Below are 17,457 nucleotides of genomic sequence, written 5' to 3'. Positions count from 1 at the left end.
GGGTTTGCAACGACGGCATTGCTAACCCAAACCTATTAGTTCATTTTGATGCCTCACAGAAGTGCACCTGTGAAGGGTTCTTAGAAATTTGGACTGCTGAGTGTGAGCAAGTGCTCAGCATGAAGTCTTTCATTCGAGGTGGTTTGCTTCATATCCATGAGTAAGTTTAGCTTCAGAATCTGGTTTAACCCCTCCTGTGCCACAAGACAAGGGATTGGCAGTGAGCGGGTTAATACGGACATGATCATCATTTTTGATTAAATCCCAGTACTCTGTTCACTGCCACAAGAAAACCACAACATGTTCAAGTGTTTTAAGAACAAACCACCATAGCTGTTTTGTTTAATTGAAATGAAGATGAAAAGGCAGTGTGTTATATAGTCGTTACTTTTTAAACCTAGAATTACTGTTGGCTGTAACAAATTTGCATGTTAATAACACAACATCCCAATGCATTTGTGATGCCTCTAATATTGTTTTTTTAGGCTACATTTTTGAATAATGCAAATAATTCACAACAAAACCCATGGAAATATTGAGTCCATGAATGATTTTGCCTTTGGTTACCAATTGTCCATATAAAGGTCTACTTTTACTACCAACAAGGTCACAACAAAACAACATGACATACTGTCTGCCGCAATAAGGCTGGTCTGGAATACAGAGTCAAGGTCGAGCTCAAGTGTAGGATAAAGCATGGTCTGTCTAAAGAGATGATGTTGAGTCTGTTTGCAGGTCATGCTGGGGCTGGTTTGCAGGGTCACATTGGAAATCCTTTTAGGACGTGTGGAATGTGAGTCATTTAAATATACAGGGTGTCCATAAATTATTCACCCTATTATAAGCCTTAATAAATTCATTATTTTAGGAGCTATCTTAAAACGGGTTTCGGCAATTAATAAAACCACTCAAGACATTTTTGTTTTAATTAAGTAGACTACCACAGTTCCGTCAATACTTCAGTAAACCAGAATTCAGTAAACTTCCACGTGAGCCTCATTAGTAGTACGCAGAACTTCAAGGCGATAGATGATTTCTCCTTCATTGTTGTCATTGTGCCCTTAGATAGTCTGCGAAATAAAGAAAAACAATGTCTTAAAGTTGTGTTATTAATTACCGCAAACCGTTTTAAGATAGCTCCTATAATAATGAATTTATTAAGGCTTATAATGGGGGGAATAATTTATGGACACCCTGTACTTTGCATATCTCATTAACATATCTCCCAGGCATCTAAGGTATGCTCCTTTTTTTTTTTTACCACGGGACCCCTTTTATTTTTCGGCAAATCTTGCAGAAAAATCACTACATTTTTATGACATTTTTGGTCACTATAGTTCTGTCATAGATTATTACATTTAAGAATTATTTGATAATCTAATAAATATTCTTCTGAATTGGTGACGGCGTGATGACCTCATCAAGTGCTTAGTTATAAAATGGTGTTTAGCGAAGAAGATAAGAACGTTATAAAGTGCTTGAGTCAGAGCAAGAATTGTGGTCCAAAACGCTTACATAAAAGTGTCCTGGTAAACGATGGTCGCTAGGAGCAGCTGGATCAACGCATTATCCATGATGCAATCTGACAGTGGCGTTCTCGTCTTCGGGCGTGAGTTTCAGCAGGAGGAGGACATTTTGAATACTGCAATTTATAGTAATCTTAGTGTTTCATATTATATTACAGCAGTTTAACCCATTTACGAGCTACGAAGGAAAAACTCCTATTTCTCATTTAATAAACAAGAATCTACCGCCGTGTATCTGGTACTTGTTGACATAATACAATGACATCAATTTCGTTAACATCAGTAGATGGTTTACGTTGTGCTTCTTATACAGTGTTAATCTACATAACAGACCTACAATTGTGCACACTTTCATGGAGATTGAGCAAGAAATATATCAAATGTGATGAAAAACAAAAGGGGTCCCTTTTGTCCTGAACACGGTGTACAGTATATAGTCCTCTCCAAGGCCGACAATAGAAATCTTGGGCCCAGGACAAATTAAAGGGGCAAGGCCCCTCCTGATTAATCTCACCATCTCCCCCTGGTAATCCCCACATCTCCCCCCCCATTAATCCTCACATCTCCCCTCCCCTCCCCCCCATTAATCCCCACATCTCACCCCCCCATTAAACCCCAGTTCCTTAGGGGTGGGAGAACGAGATATGGGAAGAGGCAGAGGGAGAGGGGGGAGAAAGGGGGGAGGGGAGAGAAAGGGGGAGTGAGATTGGGGGGAGAGAGAAAGGAGAAAAAGAGAGGGGAGAAAGAGAGAGGGGGGAAGGAGAGAGAAAGGGGTGAAGGAGAGAGAGGGGGCAAAGGAGAGAGAGAGGGGAAAAGGAGACAGGGAGAGGGGAAGGAGAGAGAGAGGGGGGAAGGAGAGAGGGGGAATGGCAGGAGGGATAGCGACAACGGGAGGGGGAGAGAGAGAGGGAAATAGAGAGAGGGAGAAATAGAGAGGGGAGAAATAGAGAGAGAGGGGGGGAAAGGAGAGAGAGAGGAGAGAAAGAGAGAGAGAGGAGAGAAAGAGAGAGAGAGAGAGAGAGAGAGGAGAGAGGGAAGGAGAGAGAGAGAGAGAGAGAGAGAGAGAGAGAGAGAGAGAGAGAGAGAGAGAGAAGGAAAGAGAGATAGGGGAAGGGGGCAGAGAGAGAGAGATGAGGATAAAGAGAGAGAAGGGGAAGGAAAGAGAGGGAGAAAGAGAGAGAGGGGAGGAAAGAGGGGGTAGGAAAGAAAGAGGGGAGAGAGAGATTGAGAGGGGAAGGAGAGAGATAGGGGAGAAGTAGAGAAACAGAGTGGGGAAAGAGAGAGAGAGAGAGGGGGGGGGAAAGAGAAGCAATGGAAGAGAGAGGATTGATAGAAGGGACAGCAGTATTGGAAGAGAGGAGAGGATCTGAGTGTGCCCCACTTCCTACCGGCTGCCCTGGAGGATTGAAAGGTCCTGTTAAGAGCCCTGTGGAGGGGGCCTGCCGAGATGCCTGCTGGAAGGTGCCCACGGAGGCGCTTACAAGGAGAATCTCCCTTCTACCAGTCTACAGCATGCTGCCTGTACAGGCACCTCCACAGACATCTTCCAGCAGGCCACATCTGCGGAACAGGCCAGATTAGGTTTGCTTTCAGGGGGCCCGGGCTCCTTTACTCACCGGGACAGGAGTCCCAGCTGTCCCCCCCTGTCGGTGGCCCAGGTCTTCTCCCTCTCCAACGAATCTGCCTTTTTGAGACTATCATGTTTGTATCTTCTTGTCCTTGAGCTGGTCCTGCTCTTTTTTTATTTTTAAAGCTAAAAATCATGATTTTCTTAAATCTTTAGACTACACTGGGTTTTGGGGAGAGCGCCGTTTTAGCTTCCTGGACTCCTAACATTTCAAACACCTTTTTCTCCTGAATGGAGCATTGGATTTTTAGAAATAAAATTGGTGTTAGAAAGGGCAAGAAGATATCTTATCACGCAAGTCAAAATAAAATGCAAACAAATGGAGATCAGCACAGACTGCTGTTTTAAAGTAAACACTGACTCAGTATCTTAGTGGTAAGTACACCACGGAATGGGACAAGGTGCCGCAGCCAACTCGCCCCCGGAAGTCTCTCCGCAGCCAACTCGCCCCCGGAAGAGGTTGCAGAGGAGTACCTGTGGAGGAGTGGCTGTGGTGAGCTGACTGTGGAGAGTCGTCCTAGACAGAGAACACCATATGATGCAAGTGAACACTATCCAAATCACAGTGTGTGACCTTGGGCATGGCTGTTTCTCATCCTGATCCTCAGGCCACAAAACATTACATGACACTCTCCAGAGCAGGGACTTATCATGCCTGTGGGAATTCTAAGCATAGTGCAGTGTACATTGTCTGCACTATATAAGAAAATACATTATTTTTTAAACAGTAGATAATGGCAAATTCACAGCACAGTGATGCTACATGGGATGCATGGCGAGCATGAATCACAATCTTATTTCATACACTTTGGGCTTTTAACTACATTAAACTGCCAGTAAAATCTGTATGCTCCTTGTAATAGTCCAATAAATTGGTGATGCAGAAAACAAGGGTGTTGTAGTAATCTGTCAGATGCAAATTTGCTAGTGATACTTTATAAACTCCCCCTGCTAACCTTAGAACTTGTAAAGTATCCCCAGCACATTTGCAGCTGCCAGATTAACACAGCACCTCCCATTTTTTCTGCATGACTAGTTTATTGGACTATGACAATGTCCACATGCAGCTGCACTTGCACACACATCCATTTTCACTTGATTTCAACTTGAGAGCTTATCACAAAGATTTGCTGCTCTTGATAGGGATTTGCTGGCTATCTCCTATAGATTCAAAAGCATTCAAGATGAGGAATTCTAATCATATCTGTCAATGCACATTGCATGTCAACCTAATTTACTTACCTGTTAGTATCAAGTAGAACGAAATAACAGCACAGTCAGGTGACAAAGAAAAAAAGTGTTCTTTTACTCTTTATTTATTTTATTATTTGTTTTGCTTATAATACAGTTTTTGTATTAACAGTATTGTTCTTGGAGAGTGTGAAACTGTGCATTTGTGAAACAAATGGGACATATTGTGTGCATCAGTTTTGGGTGTTTCTATTTAACAGCTTTTGTTGGAGCAAAGCAAAAGCTTTACACTGCAGTCTGTTGTACAGCACATTACCTTGTACAGGAGAGTCACATGTTGGATGTTGCCTTATTTATTAATTGTATTTCTAACAACATTTATATAGCACCATTATCCAGGGTGCATGTACATTAGTTAGTATATCTTGCTTAGTTGGTGGGCAGGGGTGGGAACATTATGGTCGGGTTATGGGTTAGGTGCATTGAGAGCTTGCTTGGTGGGCAGGGGTTGGGGTAAGGTCTCTAGATTTAATCTTATCGGTGGCATGGTGAGGGGTCTGACAGTGGGGACAGTGGTGACAATTGGATCTGTGAGTGACTTTGGAGGGTTTTGGAGAGGCTTTACGAAGGTTTAGGAAGTTCGAGGGTAGTGGATATCAAAGTTAAGATTAAGATGCCTTAACTCACTTAAAATCCATGCTATTGCAAACTCAGAGACTAGAGACAAAGGCTGAAACCTTTATTTAGGGGTTTCCAATCTGGATGCAGATACATAATTCAAAAACAGTTCAGGTGCAACTGCACTCACCCATCACACTTCTTTAGTCCTTTGTTGATTTTAACGGTGCTTGCTCAGAAGAAGGACTCCCTGCTCCAAATTCACATAGAAAGATAAAAACGTCCTCCGCACTCGTCTGAATCAGACGCACTGAATCAGACGTCTCCTATAGTCATTCAACATATATTTATTGAACAGCCAAAAGCAGACAATGGGGGTCATGCACTATTCTCTGTTAAGTCGTTTTTAGAGCGCAAAGTGCTCTTAGAACGTGATGTTGCGCTGAACACGATGCACTAAGCCATGCAAACAGGCACTTTGCATTCTAAAAGTGATTTTTTTCAGGAAATTTTTCTAAGTCCAACTCTGCTCGTTCGTTACCCGGTTTGCGTTAAATTCTGCCCTTAAGCGGGATGCACTAAACTACGTAACCTTAGCGTATGCGAAAGTTGCGTTCAACAGAACACGTCAGCTCAAGGTAAACGCAAAAAAAGCTGGACTTTGAAAAATTTCTTGCTTTACATTTTTGCATGCGCAACACCCATACAACAGGCCAGCGGGTGCCGGCTGACCCCGCGAGGGTCCCCGAGGGAGGCCGGGGTCGCGCGGGTGTCCCCGGCTGACCCCGCGCCCGTCCCGGGGTCCCCGCGGGAGTCCCGGGGTACCCACGGGCCTGCGGTACCAATGTTGTGCCTACAAAAATACTAAACATTATTTCTAACTAAATACACCCCCCTAACACATACAGTACAATAATGTGCAAAATAACTATTATCCAGATATGGATAATAGATTATTTGCCCTTATTAAACACTGCATTAGCATACCTAAATAAAGTAAATAAATACAGTTATACTTACCATAACAGCAGGTCCCTCTGTCCTCCGTTGAAAGAAAGCATACAGTATATACATAATAAAGACATTCTAATTGCCCCTAACCCCTTAATCACCTTAGAGGTTACTAACCGCTATAGTCATTAAGGGTTAACCCACCTTAAAGGGAATGATGCCAGCCAATCCGAATGGCTGTGCTTCATTTGCCTTTAAGATGACTTCACTAATTCCAAGATGGCCGGCATCTCATGGTATTTCAGCCAATCAGAGTGTGGAATTGGTTCCCAAGATCTGATTGGCTGAAATACCATGTGACGTCTGCTTCATGACGTCATCTTAAAGGCAAATGAAGCACAGCCATTCTGATTGGCTGGCATCATTCCCTTTAAGTGACATCATGTAAAAAATTTTTTTATAGTCGTAACATGGTTTTAACATCCAATCAGGTGGCTGTTAACCATTTTGAGGCTAAATGTGATGTCACAAGCCCTATTTAAGGCCTTGACGCCTCATTTGAGCCCAAGAAGATGACGAGACAACATCGGTTGGGATTTATCATGGTTTTTTTTGGATTGATAGATGAAGATAGAAGATAAAGAAGATCAAGAAATGGTGACAGATGAAGATAGAAGAAGGTGATTAAAGAAAGAAAAAAGAAGATTTGGGTACTTGATCCGGATCTTCATGGCGGATGGCATCGGATGCTGTTGGAGGCCTTCAAGGTACGTGAGCTTCCTGTTACCCTGGGAGTCGGAGGGCCACCGCTTCTAATGGTAAGTAATATATTGAATGTTTGTAAATGTCTCTTTTTACAGGTTTTTCATTGGATGTGTTTGTTGATTTTTTGGAGGAGGCACATTGACTGATAATATATTAATCTGTACCACTTTAGGGTACAGATGAAAACATTATTATGGCAATATTTGGGGGGCATTTGTGGCTTGGTATTGCTGTTGGTTGTTTTAATTTCAATTTCTTATGTGGATGTGATTGTTTGTTTTTTTCCTGCTTAATGGTAATAAAATGTTTGAGATTGGTGTTCGTTTGTAGTTAATGTTGTATTATGTTAGCTAATGCGTTTTATGGTTATTTCAGATATTGTTTGAATGTATTTCTTTGTCTTTTAATGTTTACATTCATTAATGTTGTAGTAATTCATTGGTTTGATAGCTTTGTGTTACTATTCATTTTGAGTTGGTTTAGGAATTAATTGGTTTAATTGGTTTAATTAATTCATTGTTGATGTTGTTATTGCTTGTATTCATTGGATTAGCTGGCTACTGTTTTTATTTACTTTATTTAAGTATGCTAATGCAGTGTTTAATAATGAGCAAATAATCTATTATCCATATCTGGATAATAGTTATTTTGCACATTACTGTACTGTATGGGTTTGGGCGGAGGGGGGGGGGGGGGGAGGGAGTCGTGTATTGATGTTTGTTAAATCTTTTTAATATACATGTGTTTCATAGTGTAGATGTGCAGGGGGTCTCCGGAGCTGACCCGCGTTGGTTTTATGTCCGGGGACCCCCTGCTTCCTGAGATACAAGCACCTTTATGGGGTGAAGGTATCCCCTGCAGTTTCAAGCTTCCGCTTCACGTGACCGGGACATTTAAATTCTGCAGGGGATACCAGCACCCCATAACGGGGCCTTTATCTCCTGAAGTAGGGGGTCCTCGGACCTGAAACCAATGCGGTTCAGCTCTGGAGACCCCCTGCTCATGTACACTATTATTGAAATTATTTTAATTAGTGTACGATCGCCTGTAACAGCCTTGCATGGAGATGGCAAATCTCCATGCAAATGTTACATGCGGCTTTTTTTTCTACCAGCTAGCGTACGGGAAGGTTAAGAACGCTAGCAGGGGGGAAAAAAGCAACACGTACGCTGTGGGTGTTTTGAGCACGTATGTTAAAAAATGGGCTCAAGGCCTTAGTGAATCGTGTCCCCGGTCTCACTTTTTAAGGACGTGCTTTTTTTGAACATCAGAAGGCAAACCCATTGAGCTTAGTGCACAGCCCCCAATGAAACAGACAGCACAATGTTTCGGGGTAACCCCGTTGTCAGGTGCATAATAACTGTTCTGGATGCAGAGTCCATCCTCTTATATTGTCACTGGCCATCGCAAAAGTTCTCAAAAATATTTTAGAAGAGAGCGATGTGATGCATCCAAATTGGTTAGAAATCCTCCACAATATGTGTGAATAATACTGGATGACAGCAAAGAGTCCATGAAGAATATGGCAAATTATCAGGTGTGGGCTAAGTGTCTAAGTGGGGTCTGTTTAACCTCCACAGCTGAGTCACCATATACACCCACCCTAGTAACCAATATATAATGAGCAGAGGCACTGGTAAACATATATATGCAGGGGCACTGAGGCCCTTACCTTAGTGCTTGCAGGACTCCTATACATCCAGGGCGTGCTAATCATCCAGGAAGGTATACAGCAAGTAGAGAGATGTTGATGTAAAGCACAGCCACGAATTCCAAATCAGCATGGGACCGGAACAAATGATACAGGTGAACACTCCAATCTTGCAACAGGTCAGGTTTATTGCATGGTGGTGCAGCAAAAATAGGACTACACTTGATAAAGTGCCTTGTGCATGAAACGCGTAGGTGCGTTCGTGTAGTCCTATTTTTGCTGCACCACCATGCAATAAACCTGACCTGTTGCAAGATTGGAGTGTTCACCTGTATCATTTGTTCCGGTCCCATGCTGATTTGGAATTCGTGGCTGTGCTTTACATCAACATCTCTCTACTTGCTCAAAAATATTTTAGACATTCACGGCATTTTGGAGCAAAGACTATTGCCCATATGTAATTCTGGGGTTAGCAACTGCACCAGATGTATCCAAGAAAAAAAAATGCCATTGCAATCAACAGGCTTTTTCTATAAAACATCTGAAGCAATGTTTTTGCCCTGAATTGCACTACTTTTGCCTTGATACATGTGCCTCAATACAGATGTAGCAAACCTTAACAAAAAGATTTACACCATTTCTAATATTTTCGTAGTTAAATATATGACAAGTGGTGTTCAAAACATGGGTACATTTCCTTTTTGGGCCACTTTTGAAGCAATGGAAATTACGCACACAACGCCACAGTTTGATGCCAAGCTTTTGATGCGGAAACGTTGCTTGTCTTCTTGGAATTACTCTTTAACAACCTTCCATTCCAGTGTACTATTTCCACATTTTTATTGTGTGTTGTATATCTAGGTTAAAATAAGAAACCCAGCACACCACAAAAAAAGTATTCAAGTTTCAAAAATGGAATCGCTCGTAGTGAGTAGCACAACAGTGATCGGACATTTTGGTGCAACGTTCATCGTCATCAGGGAATGGTTGCACCGAATCTTGCACCGAATAATTGGATCACTGGAGTGCTGGGCTTCCTATTTGAACTCTATGCTGTATTCACCTTAGCCAGGGTGATTTGGCCCCTCTAGCACCTACTCTCTGCTATTTATGTTAGCTTACTAGTTGTTTTTTGACCATTGTATTATAGTATTTGAGCTCTAACACTCCCTAAATGTGTGCTTTTATATCTAATCATAACACCTGCCATAATCGTGGAAATAAAACATCATTATAAAATGATATTTCACCTGGTGAAATTTGGCGGCGCAATTATATAGGAAAAGTACATCCAGTTATAAAAGAGGGCATTAATAATATTAACAGTAACACTATTTTTAAATCCTTATAAAAACAAACAAACAAATGAAACGTTAAACGTGGCCACATCACTTGCACAATTAATTGTAACCTACATTCAAGAGAAACCATGAGAGAGTTTAGCATGAAGAATGAATGACATGTAGCCACTAAGAATGAGGTATGATTTGGTCAGGGTTGAGGTCATTAGCAGGGCAGAAAAAAAACACTTATATTGCAGCTGCCTCTAGCATACCTGTCCAGTGGATGATTGTTTGCAGCAGAACAACACTGCATAATCTTTGTTTATGTGTTAACTTGCCTGTTAAAATCAAGAAAAGAATCCTAACATAAGCCTCTATTTCACCAGTACTGTGACATTATCTTAAAGTTGTATAATATTGCATTTTACATGTGTTTGTGAAACGAAACGGCCACCTACAGAATGACGTTCCGTAGGTCAGAGGTCCCCAACCCCAGTCCTCAAGGACCACTAACAGTGCAGGTATTACGGATACCCCTGCTAGAGCACAGGTGGTTCAGTGAAAATGATTGGGCCACCTGTGCTAATGAGAGGCTATCCTTAAATCCTGCACTGTTAGCGGTCCTTGAGGACTGGAGCTGGGCACCTCTGACGTAGGTTACATTCCAGACTCAAGAATATGGCTAATGAATAATAATTATTATTATCAGAATTTTGGTTGTCATTGTTTCTTAATTTTGATCATTCAATCCACATTGGAATAAATACACAGGCTACAGTACATTCACAAGTACATTTTAAAAATGAATGCACCTAGGCTTATAACTTATTATAAGATAATAAAGGTGAACACTAAAAATGTTTAATGTTTTTGTTTTACAAGAACTCAGTTGGTTTTAGATATGTAAAAATTAAGGAAAAAGCTACAAAAAAAAAACGTTTGGGTCAACTTTTTTTAAAAACTTTTTTGTATAACTTTGCATGTTTTGTCAAAAAGTTCGAATAGATAAAAAAAAAGAGAGACCAGCAACAAAAGAATGTGAGGAACTCCCGAGCAAACTTTGAAGTTCGCTAAGCTTGGATTTCGAATGTGCCCGTCCTTATATGTAAGTGTAAGAGAAATGGAAATCTTTGGTGAAGGAATAGCGCTCTCTGGGCCTTGACCTTGGAGCGTGCGAGGAAGCTCCCGCTCCCCACAACCCACATATAAATAAATCAACACACAACGAAGGTCTGGAGGTACAAACGCCGCGGCTTTATTTACATAAATAACCCCTGGTAAGTGCCAACCTTGCCAGTGTGTTCCCCCCCGGGTAAAGGCCGATGGCACCCCAACCATGGTCCGCAAGATTCACCAAGATGGGCGCACCACCGGCCCGGCCATTTAGTGAGACTGGGCCGCAGGGAATCACGCACAAATGAGCCCTGTGTTACGCCGATGCTCGCCACAAACCGGGACCGGACCGCGGGGCTGAGGTGGGGTTATATAATCACCGACCTTAGTCCACGCAGACTGATCCGGAGTGCGCAGTTCATAGTCGTACATCGCAGGGTCAGGATTGGAGAAGGCAGCATCGTCGTTAATGAAGCAGGAGTTCGGCAACAGGAAATCAGGAGTGCCCTGCTTCAGCTTAGGAGCGTGAGCGCGGGGGTGGCTTCTGCTCGAGGAGCGGCCTCGGCCCATGACGCCGATCTCAGCAGGAGGAGACAGCAGGCTGGCCGAAGTTCACCGCAGGGCAGCGTCGGAAAGAACCAACGCTTCAGCGCAGAAGTCCAAGGCAGGCCACTGCAAGAGGATCGCAGCAGGCCGCAGGAAAGGAAGGGTAGCCACTGCTAGGAGGGAATGCAGCAGTTACGAGTGCTGGCATCAACGCTTCAGCACAGGCGTCCAGGATAGGCCACTGCAGGAGAATAGCAGCAGGCCACAGGACAGGAAGGGTAGCCACTGCTAGGAGGGAATGCAGCAGTTACCAGTGCTGGCATCAACGCTTCAGCACAGGCGTCCAGGATAGGCCACTACAGGAGAATAGCGGCAGGCCACAGGACAGGAAGGGTAGCCACTGCTAGGAGGGAATGCAGCAGTTACCAGTGCTGGCATCAACGCTTCAGCACAGGCGTCCAGGATAGGCCACTACAGGAGAATAGCGGCAGGCCACTGGACAGGAAGGGTAGCCACTGCTAGGAGGGAATGCAGCAGTTACCAGTGCTGGCATCAACGCTTCAGCACAGACGTCCGGGGTAGGCCACTGCAAGGAGATAGCAGCAGGCCAGTGCTGGCAACAACGCTTCAGCACAGACGTCCAGGACCAGGCCTCTGGATACTCAGGAACTTGGAAGGTAAGAACGCTAGGAGAGAGGCCTGGGGTGGTTTGTGGCAGAGACAGTAACATAGAGGTAGGAATAGTTATGCTCGGCGCTGGTTCAGAGCCAACGCCTAGAATATAAAGGGCGGAGATCCAATCACAGGAGGAGGGTGTGCGAGAATTCCTTCAATGAAAGAGCACAGGGCAGAAGCTGCAATGAGAGGCAGCACCTGTGCCATAGATTGCCAGAGGAAGCTTGTAACTGCACAGGTCTGCACGGCTATAGTCAAAGCCAGTAGTGGATTCCTTACAGTACCCCCCCCTTCAGGTGAGGCCTCCGGACGAACAAGATCCATCACAGATTTGGGGGACATGGAATTGTTCCTAAACCTCCTTAGGCGAGAGGTGGCGTTGAAAGCCCATAGTTTGTTGGGATTCCTTACAGTACCCCCACCACTGGGTGAGAAGCTTGGGTGAACAGAACCATTCATAGGTCTGGGAGACATTGAGTTGTTCCTGAAGTGTCTCCGGCGAGAATTAGGTCCACAATCCAGATGTACATTGGCGAGTGCCATGAAAGACAGCGGTGGTATTGCAGTTCTTGGTACATGGACAATGGGACCTGAGGGCTCCGGAATGGGAACATCGGAAGGACAGTAACCAGGTGTCAGTTGCATAGTAATAGTCCAAGAGTACTGGACACAGGACACAGATTGTCGGACAAAAATGGCAGAGGGACCTTCAGAGAAGGCAATGTCTTTGGTGAAATCAGCACAGAGGAAGTTGCGAGAGTCTTTAGCTTCCAAGGAATTCCAGGTGGTGGTTAGCAAGGGAATGGGGCGGGAGGGTTCACTACACACTATTGCAGCGGTACTTTTGATACCAAGCAGGGTTGCTATCCCAAGCAATTTGCGAGAGTCTGTAGCAGTGTGTATGCAACTCATGGTACTGGCAGTAGAAGAAGGATCCGCTTCCTTTGGTTTGTGATCTTTAGAGAGAATCAAATCCGAAATTGTGGCCTTGGCGAAGGACATAATAAGCATGTCTATACCCATAGTGGACCCATAGAGAACAGGAACGGACGCTTCAGGTAAAGCGACGAGGTCCAGTAAGGGTGTCTTCGTCTTAGGGAGAGGCCAATTGCCATACAGAACGGGCACTTTGGGCACCGCACAGAGACCTGCGAGTAAGGAGTCTGTTTGAAAGGTGAGAAAACAGATTTTATCCAAAAAACAAGGCAGGCGGTTAAGCGGTGCATCAACCTTAGAGAAAAAAGTCTTGGGGTTAAAGCTGGGTGCCTCCAACACAGAGAAATAAGACAGAGAACTAGAGCTTGGCTTCGGAGTGGAGGTCCCAGGTACCCAGGTCTCACATGATACTGTGGGAGAAGCAATGCAAATTGTTACTGTTTTAAACATAGGGTCTTTAACATCGGTAGCTCCAGGCACCTTTTTGAGAGGTAACCCTAGTTTTCGGACAGGACAGTCAATAGTAAGTACCCCAAGTATTGTGGAAGACACAGAGAAAAATAAGTCCATTTTAAAGACGGGATCTTCTGAAAAAAGGGAACGTTCCAAATGCGATACCCCTGAGTTCGTGGTAGTAGACATACAGTCAGTAGTGGATACCCCGAATACTGTGGGCGAATCAGCGTGAAACAGTATTATTACAGGAATGGGCATCCCAGACTTAAAGTCATTTTTAATCATCCCGGAGGCTGTGGCATGATCCGTGAGAGAAACTGGGGTAAACTCTCCAACAGACACAAGGGACATCTTGCTTTTTACAGAATTGGGTCCCTGAGAATCCCTAGTGAGGGTATCAGACTCCATGGGAGACTTAGTGACAGGGGTTTTGGAACTGATTAAAGGAATTGCAGGTATCACAGATTTAATAGGAGAAATACCTTGCAAAACAGAAATTTTAGTAAAGGTGATAGGCATCACAGATAGGACAGACAGAAGTAAGCTAGGCAAGGTTGCTTCTATAACAGAAGATTTGGCAGCGGCAAAGCTTAACTCAGCGGCTGCTGTAGAACTTTTAACTACAGTGAGAAGGGACTGCAGATTTACAAAGTCAGGGATAAAGGGAGTCTCAAACTTGAAAGCCTGATCCTTCAAAAAGAAGGGCCCTAACTTTAATGGTACTGAGGGGGCAACAGCAGATACGCTGATCTCAGTAGGGGTCACTTGGAAAGGAGCATAATATGTACTGTTCGCTTTAAACCCTAGGATTTGAGAAAAGGAGAACTCAGACAGTGCAAGTGGGGCAACCACGACTGTGCTGGCCTCTGAAGTGGGTATTTGGGAAAGAGTGTCTGGGACATCAGAAACGACAACAGATTCCACGAAAAGGGGTCTATGCTCAGAAGCAGGGGTCTCAGCTCTCTGAGTGGCAGACGGGGTGAGTGAAATACCTAGGAGTAGGGATTCTGCGAACAGGTTTAGAGAAACAAACGGCTCCAGAATACTTTTTACTGGAGCCAGTATTATTGCCGAAAGTTCAGGGGGCATAGCCCCGAGAATTTTAGCTGAGTCAGAGGACAAAAGGGGTTGATCCTCTGAGGCTAAGGAGGTGTCCCTGACTGACGAACTAAAGGGATCTACCAAGGAAGGTTCACAGGGCTCACCTGCAGGGGTTAACATAGGAAAAACCCCAAGGGTTAAATTACTCTGTACCTGAGAATCAGAGAAATAGAAGCTAGTCTCCAAGAGTGGGGTCATAGGGGGTTCTGCCTCTTGCCCTAGGGACCTATCATTAGACTGCGGAATACTAGGGTTAGCAGTAGGGACCTCACAGAGCAGACTAGCAGGGGTTAATACAGAAAAAACCTCGGAAACAGATCTTAGAATTTTTGGTTTAGGAAAAGAGGGCAAACAGGATTCATTCTCTAGTGCTAGGGAAGACACACTGACCTGGGGACTGCAGGGATTTACAGTGGGAGACGCATAAGCCTGACTAGCAGGGGTTAAGACCGAAATAACCTCAGGGACAGAAGTTAGGGAGGTTAACTCAGGATTAGGGAGCGTGGCAGCTTCTTCCTTAGCGGGCAGCGACAGAGAAATGGTTTGACCATTCTTAGGAGAGGGAGGTACCCCCACAGGTTTAGCAACAGGACTGACAGAAAAGGGTTTGTGAATATTCTGCGCGTGGGCAGCAAGTAGAGGTTCACGCTCACTTATGTTCTTGTCAAATTCCAGGAACAATTTAAGGGTGGTGTCTATGGCCTGAGTCGGTACCCCCAAAATCCGCAGTTTCCAGACCTGGAGTAGACATAAGAAGGAGTAGTTGGGAGTACTGGGCTTGTAACATCTTCTTCACCTCTCTACATTCCTGAGACCTTGTAAGTATTTCTTTACGAGTTAGTCTTTCTGCGGGGGTTAACCCTTCATACATACAGACAAGATTAGGTGGAGGCAGTCTTTCAAACAGATACTGTTTTTCAAACAGGGACTGGTCCGCAGCCGGGCACATAGGTACAGTTAAACATTTACCACACCCCGCCACGGCGCTGTCCGGTTTTGGGCCGAGCATACTGTTACGCCGATGCTCGCCACAAACCGGGACCGGACCGCGGGGCTGAGGTGGGGTTATATAATCACCGACCTTAGTCCACGCAGACTGATCCGGAGTGCGCAGTTCATAGTCGTACATCGCAGGGTCAGGATTGGAGAAGGCAGCATCGTCGTTAATGAAGCAGGAGTTCGGCAACAGGAAATCAGGAGTGCCCCGCTTCAGCTTAGGAGCGTGAGCGCGGGGGTGGCTTCTGCGCGAGGAGCGGCCTCGGCCCATGACGCCGATCTCAGCAGGAGGAGACAGCAGGCTGGCCGAAGTTCACCGCAGGGCAGCGTCGGAAAGAACCAAGGCTTCAGCGCAGAAGTCCAAGGCAGGCCACTGCAAGAGGATCGCAGCAGGCCGCAGGAAAGGAAGGGTAGCCACTGCTAGGAGGGAATGCAGCAGTTACCAGTGCTGGCATCAACGCTTCAGCACAGGCGTCCAGGATAGGCCACTGCAGGAGAATAGCAGCAGGCCGCAGGACAGGAAGGGTAGCCACTGCTAGCAGGGAATGCAGCAGTTACCAGTGCTGGCATCAACGCTTCAGCACAGGCGTCCAGGATAGGCCACTACAGGAGAATAGCGGCAGGCCACAGGACAGGAAGGGTAGCCACTGCTAGGAGGGAATGCAGCAGTTACCAGTGCTGGCATCAACGCTTCAGCACAGGCGTCCAGGATAGGCCACTACAGGAGAATAGCGGCAGGCCACTGGACAGGAAGGGTAGCCACTGCTAGGAGGGAATGCAGCAGTTACCAGTGCTGGCATCAACGCTTCAGCACAGACGTCCGGGGTAGGCCACTGCAAGGAGATAGCAGCAGGCCAGTGCTGGCAACAACGCTTCAGCACAGACGTCCAGGACCAGGCCTCTGGATACTCAGGAACTTGGAAGGTAAGAACGCTAGGAGAGAGGCCTGGGGTGGTTTGTGGCAGAGACAGTAACATAGAGGTAGGAATAGTTATGCTCGGCGCTGGTTCAGAGCCAACGCCTAGAATATAAAGGGCGGAGATCCAATCACAGGATGAGGGTGTGCGAGAATTCCTCCAATGAAAGAGCACAGGGCAGAAGCTGCAATGAGAGGCAGCACCTGTGCCATAGATTGCCAGAGGAAGCTTGTAACTGCACAGGTCTGCACGGCTATAGTCAAAGCCAGTAGTGGATTCCTTACACCCTGCTCATTCGCCACCCCCAGCCACCACGGCTTTTCTGCAGCATAGAGCCCCCACTGGCAAAGTTACTGCGCACTTACCCCTCCCCCCCCAACAGCTGCCGCGACGAAGGCAACACGCGCCTTGGAATGCCCATCTCAAACATGCGAGACATCAAAGTCGTTCCATTATATATATATATATATATATATATAAAAATTGGAAAGGGAAAAACAAAATACCACACAATAAACAATATAATCATACCACTGGTATCACACAAAACAAAGGGACTGCATTCCCGCCCCTGCCCTCCTTTCAATCCCCTTAGCCCTGCCCCCTCTCGTGATGCGGTGAGGAGGGGGAGGGGCACAGGAGGGGAAAGCAGCACGTGATCCAGCCAAGCAAAAGGAGGAGGGGACAGGGGAGGCAGCGCGCGGTCCGGGGCCAAAGATGAGGCAAAGGGGGGAGGCAATCAGAATGGCTTTGCTTCAATTGCCTTTAAGATGACGTCATTAAAAGAAACATGGCCGGCCTCACATGGTACGGTAGCCAATCAGAGCGTGGGAAGTCTATCCCTACTCTGATTGGTTCTAGTACCATGTGACAGGCTTTCAATGACGTCATATCCGTTTTTCCCCAAGCCTCTGTCACATGGTCTACTAGAGCCAATCAGAGTTGGGATAGACTTCCCACGCTCTGATTGGCTACTGTACCATGTGAGGCCGGCCATGTTTCTTTTAATGACATCATCTTAAAGGCAATTGAAGCAAAGCCATTCTGATTGGCTGTGCTTTTATTGCCTTTAAGTGACGTCATCATTTTTTTTTGCATCGGCTAA

At 45.4% G+C, this 17,457-nt stretch overlaps 1 long non-coding RNA gene across 1 annotated transcript in view; it reads right to left on the bottom strand.

Moving 5' to 3' along the window:
* Window positions 1–331: 331 nt before the first annotated feature.
* LOC142491155 (uncharacterized) overlaps window positions 332–17,457 on the bottom strand; it is a 39,434-nt gene continuing 22,308 nt past the window's right edge. The window contains exons 2-3 of the long non-coding RNA XR_012800313.1: window positions 1,516–1,642; window positions 332–1,070 (exon numbers count right to left, since the gene is read on the bottom strand). This is a non-coding gene — a long non-coding RNA (uncharacterized LOC142491155). The remainder of the gene's footprint in view (window positions 1,071–1,515; window positions 1,643–17,457) is intronic.

This window comes from Ascaphus truei, chromosome 3 (genome assembly GCF_040206685.1).
Source record: "Ascaphus truei isolate aAscTru1 chromosome 3, aAscTru1.hap1, whole genome shotgun sequence".
NCBI classification, from domain to species: Eukaryota; Metazoa; Chordata; class Amphibia; order Anura; family Ascaphidae; genus Ascaphus; species Ascaphus truei.
This window is presented reverse-complemented; position numbering and strand designations above follow the sequence as displayed.